Here is a 6023-nt window from a genome sequence, read left to right on the forward strand (position 1 = left end):
AAGGGAGAAAAGTTCTCACTTTTCAAAGCGGAATGCAAATAAGAGGCATGCTGCCAAAAAAGGCCACTGTATATATGAAACTTTTATATAAACTTAATGGAAAACACTCAACAAAATAAAAGAAAACAAAAAACAAACAAAACACAAAAAAACCACTCCAGAACTGAGATAAATAACATAAAAAAAGAGCAAACAAAAGGAAATATCATAGAATATCACCAAACTAAAATAGCAGACAGAACACAAAGGCAAAGAAACAAATGGAGACACCAAGCTACCAGAAAACAAAAGGGAAAATGGCTATAGGAAATCCTCATATGTCAATAATCACCCTAAATGTAAATGGGCTGAACTAAACAAAAAATGGCACAAAGTAGCAGATTGGATCAAAAAACTAAACCCAACCTTATGTTGCTTTCAAGAGACATATCTCAGCCACAAAGATAAACATAGATTCAAAGTGAAAGGGTAGAAAATAATACTCCAAGTAAATGGCATCCAGAGAAAAGTGGGTGTAGCCATAATTCTGTCTGATGAAACAGACTTAAGGATAAAAAAGGTAACAAGAGACAAAGAAATGTCCATTTCATAATGATAAAGGGGACAACAGAACAAGAAGGCATATATATATGTATGGCATAATTCTTTATACAGAAAATCCTAAAGACACCACCAAAAAATCTATTAAAACCAATAAACAAATACAGAAAAGTTGCGGGATACAAAATCAATGTACAAAAATCCATTGCATTCCTACATACTAACAATGAATTTCAGAAAAAGAAATGAAAAAACAATTCTTTTTGCAATTGCAACAAAAAAATAAATTACCTATGAATAAACTTAACAAAGATATGAAATATTCATTGGGAACTATAAGACATTTTTAAAAGAAATTAAAGAAGACACAAAGAAATGGAAAGATATTCCATGTTCATGGATTGAAGAATCAACACAGTTAAAATGGTCATATTAACCAAAGCAATACACAGATTTAATGCAATCCCGATCAAAACCCTAATGGCATTTTTTCAAGAAATGAAACAAAAAAATCATCAGATTTGTATGGAGTCACAAAAGACACTGAATAGCCAAAGCAATACTAAAAAAAAAGAACAAGGCTGAAGATATGGCACTCCCTGATTTCAATATATACTACAAAGCGACAATAAATTGGCAAGGTATTGGCAGAAAAATAGACACACAGACCAATGGAATAGAATTTAGAACCCAGAAATAAACCCGTATGTATATGGGCAGATAATTGTCAACAAAGGATCCAAAAACATACAATGGAGAAAGGAAAGTCTCTTCAATAAATGAAGGAAGAAAGCCACATGCAAAAGTATTAAGCTAGACTCCTATATGTCACCATATACCAAATTAACTTGAAATGGATCAAAGACATAAACATAAGATCTGAAACAATAAATTGTATGAAAGAAATCACAGGTACTAAACTTATGGATTTTATAAATTTGACCACAAAGTTAAGGGAAGTAAAAGAAAAATAAATGAATGGGATTATATCAAACTAAAAAGCTTCTGCCCAGCAAAAAAGAAACCATCAACAAAACAAAGTGGCATCCAACCTAATGGGAGAAGATATTTGCAAATATCTCCAATAAGGGGCTAATTTCCAAAATATATAACAAAACTCATACAACTCAACAACAACAAAAATGCCAAACAATCAAATTTAAAAATGGGCAGAGGATCTGAACAGACAATTTTTCCAAGAAGACAAATAAGTGGCTAACAGATATATGAAAAAATGCTCAAGTTTACTAGCTATTAAGGTAATGCAAATCAAAATATAAGATATCACCTCACACCTGTTAGAATGGTTATTATCGACAAGACAAGTAATAAAAAAGTAAAAACAGAACACTTGTACACTGCTGCAATATGGAGTTTCCTTAGAAAATTAAGAATAGAAGTACTATATGCCCCAGCAATCCCTCTTCTGTGTATCTAAAAAATTCTGAAAACATTTATCTGTAAAGATATATGTACCCTATGTTCACTGCAACATTATTCACGGTGGCAAAGACGTAGAAACCCAAAAAAAGTATCCTTTGGATAAGATGTGACACATATATACAATGGACTGTTACTCAGCCATTAGAAAAAATGAAATGTTGCCATTTGGGACAACACGGATGGATTTTAAGGTTATCATGAGAAACGAAATAAGCCAGGCAGAAAAAGTAGAGAACTATGAGTATATGATTTCACTCCAATGGGGGATATAAAACTGAAAGCAACAAATGAACAAGACAAAAAAACAAAGAAACAAAAACTCATAAACACAGACAACAGTTTAGTGAATACCAGAGGTTAAGGGAGAAGGGGTGGGGGTAAGAAGAGGGTAAAGGGGGTTAAATATATAATAATGGAAGAAGAACTGACTCTGGGTGGTGAACACACAATACAGTATATAGATGATGTATTATAGAAATGTACACTTGAAATCTATATAATTTTACTAACCAATGTCATCCCAATAAATTTAATAACAATTAAATTTATTGAATAATCTATTTATTAATTAATCTATCATATATTTATTGTGTACCAGTTATATGTTAGATGTCGTTTTTGTTTTTAGCAATTTCTGGGTTTCATTTGCTGGCATTTCCATCCATCAATTCTATAGTCTTCATTATATTCTCCTGTCAAATTTTTATTATTACTTTGCTTAAATTACTCAGACCATGAACATTTGGGAATAGGAATACAGGTACAACATTCCTTGAAAGTTATCCAAATCTTACATAGATTACCTCCAAATGACTTTTTAGCAGCAATAAATGGGATACAATTTAGTTATAGCCATAAATATGTAAAAAACAATTTTTCTATAACTGCTACAAACAGGAACGCTTTTGTTGATTTTTCTTTGCCAGTATACGTAAGCCACCACTAAGAATACAAAATAATTGTATTTAGGTAAGAGTGGACAATGATTTAAGACCTGGGACATTAAATATTAATAGTTCACAAATTTATTCTACTTCTGAGCAAGCATCTTTATTGATCATAAGCATTACAATAAGAGTTAGGTTATAAAAAATGCATGTAGTCAGAGAAATGGTGTGCTTAGGGACACAAATTATTGTAGGCCTTTTCAGCAATCATATGGGTTTATGTTGAATAGGAATGCAGCGATAAAATATTGTGATGAAATGTTTAATCCAACAATTCTATAGGAAACGTACAACAAAGAAAGAAGGAAACAAAATTGGGTGCAAAATCTTTTAACAATAAGAATGCATATTAGAAACAACGACTTAACTGGAGAATACTTATCATTTTTTAAAAACAACATAGCATGCTGAAGGAAGGGGTCTAACTATTCATTTTATAGACTAAAAAAGGCTATATTGAGTTTTTGTTCTTTTATCCATATTCTGAGGGCATAGTTTTTCTTTTTCTTTTTTGGTATTTTTTTGAAACATATAAACACTGTTGAATGTGTGGCTCACATGCTGACTCAGCTCTAGTTTTGTTGCAAGATCAAATAATCGTAATGTTTATAGAACCATTAAAAATTATTTTTTATGATTTACCTATGAGCACATAACCTCATTTTACTGACCTGTCATAATCAGCTCTATTCTTTCTTTGTGCTGCTAAAGGAGTTGGCAACGTGTTTTTTGTTCTGTTGCAATGTCAGCAACCTAATCTAATTAAAGAGAGAATTCAATAATTAATGTTTGTATGCACATATATATGCATTATTGACTGGACTGTACACAATGGGGTAAAATCAGGAAACAGCTGAATCCTTTTTGTGTTCCACTCTCTTTCAGCTGTAAGAAAATTATCTCCATCAGATATCTATACATTCTAGTACAGTTTAGGCCAAGGTTTTAAACTTATTTTTCCCTTCTCTTTAGCTAATTCTTCGTCTGAATTTCAGGGGGAAGAGGGCCTCTTGATTTGTTCTTCTATTATCTATACTCTACTTCCTCTTAGGTATCCCCTTTTTGTCTCAAGTACGGTATGAAGCTGTGAAGGGGAGAAAAAGGGATGACTGAAAAACAAGAAACAGTGGCCTGCTTCCTTAGCTCTTGCTGATTTGGGCAGTGTCAGGCATCAAACTAGATCCTTGGTCACTTGTTTGGAAATCTTCCTGAAAGGATCATCCCATGGCTTTACTCCCCGACAAGCTTCATGAACAACTCTCCAGCTGCCCTCATGCTCTTTGTTAATTTCTCTTCCCAAAGCAGTGCCCTATGGCTTCTTTCTGGGGGGAGCCTATGCTCAGAGGCTTTGGGGCAGCTTCAAGTTCTGCTATGGTGCCACTCAGCCCATAGGAAACCCCCACCCCTGAGGTGCAGCTTGTCCAATCAAAAGATTTTAGGGACACACGTCAGCGTCAACAAAAAACTTGCTCGTGCTCAGTCAGATTAGATGCAGAGAGCTGGCATACAAATTGTTGCTGCTCAGCAAGTAGCCAGTAGAAGGTGAAATGTCCATTTTTCTCCCCCTTGAAAACGTCAATATGTTTTATTTGATTTCTGGGAGCTCCTTTACTTAGCTAGGATTAGGAGGAACCGCTACATTTTTCCCCGGTGGGACTTGTTCACTATTTTCCAGAAACAGATAAGTGTATTATATGTATGTTGGGGTCTCAAGAGAGCCAGTAAATATTGTTTCCCTTCTCCGAGTGATCCGTTAACCAACTGAGAAATATGGCAGAGAACCAAAAAGAGGAAAACCTAAATTAAATCTTTAATAATGACAGACCAAGTTTGGAAGCCGTGACTTAATGTGAGGGCCACATGGATTCTCCTAACACCTAACCCTGAACCCTGGAGCGGACACAGGTACTAAGCTGATCAGGGAGCTCAGGATTGGGACTTTCCGTATGTGATGCTCTTCCTTAGAGGAAGAGAAGACGTGTGCTCTCAGAGGGCATTTACCCTCTCTAACAGGACTAAGGTAGGAATTGAGCTCAGTCTTGTTTGGTAAAATAGCAGAAAGAGGTCAGGAGTGAGTCATCAACTGAGTGTCCTCTTGGAAGGAATCATCAGAGGAGGGAAAAATCATGCTCCTTAATGATGAATTCATTATTTTGTGTCAAATAATGACAAAGAAAGCTGAACTGTTAATATGTCGAATAGTAAATGGTATTATAAGAGTGTGCACAAGATACCACGTTAGTGCAGAGTATCCATTCTAAACTGGAAGTTGAGGTAATAAGGATAGAATGACACAATGCTTAACTGTTTAGAATTATTTTAAAAATCAAATAATTATTTAATGCCAGGCATATTTTTTATATGAACAAACTAAAGCTCAGACAGGATAACTTTCCCAAGTCTCAAACACGTAGTAAGTGGTAGAATAAAGATTCAAACTTAGGTTGGTCTGATGCCAAAACCAAGGCCTTTAGGCTTTCTGAAATGATGTTTCTACTGAATCTTAAAGGACAAATAGGCAGTTAACTAGATTGGAAAGGTGTGAAAGGAAACTAGAATCCAATCAGTGTCTCTTTTAGCTTTTGTTTTCTAACAAAATACCACCCTAAAATTTACTGGTTTAAAACAGGGGTGAGGAAACTTTGGCAATAATACTTTTACTGGAACTATAAATTAAAGTTAAATAAAGTTGTTCTGACACACAGCTATATCCATTTATTTATTGTCTATGGCTGCTCTCTTGCTACAACTATAGAGCTGAATAATTGAGACAGAGATCAAATGGCTCATAAAGTCAAAAATGTTTTCTATGTGGCCCTTTACAGAAAAAGTTTCCTGACCCCTACTTTAAAACAACACATCTTTATTATGTCACAGTCTCTTTTGTGGGTGGGTGTTTTTTCCAGCATGTTTTAGTTCATCTAGGGCTACCTGGACATAGGGTTCAGTAGCTGGTAGGATCATTGACCTTAGAAAGACTTCAGCTGGGTAAGCTCATCTCTGCTCCATGTGGTCTAATACTATAGCAGGGGTGTCTGGGTTTTTTATTTTTTTTTTCCCCACACACAGTGATATAAGGACTCCAAACAGTAG

The sequence above is a fragment of the Rhinolophus ferrumequinum genome, chromosome 11 (genome assembly GCF_004115265.2).
Source record: "Rhinolophus ferrumequinum isolate MPI-CBG mRhiFer1 chromosome 11, mRhiFer1_v1.p, whole genome shotgun sequence".
NCBI lineage: Eukaryota > Metazoa > Chordata > Mammalia > Chiroptera > Rhinolophidae > Rhinolophus > Rhinolophus ferrumequinum.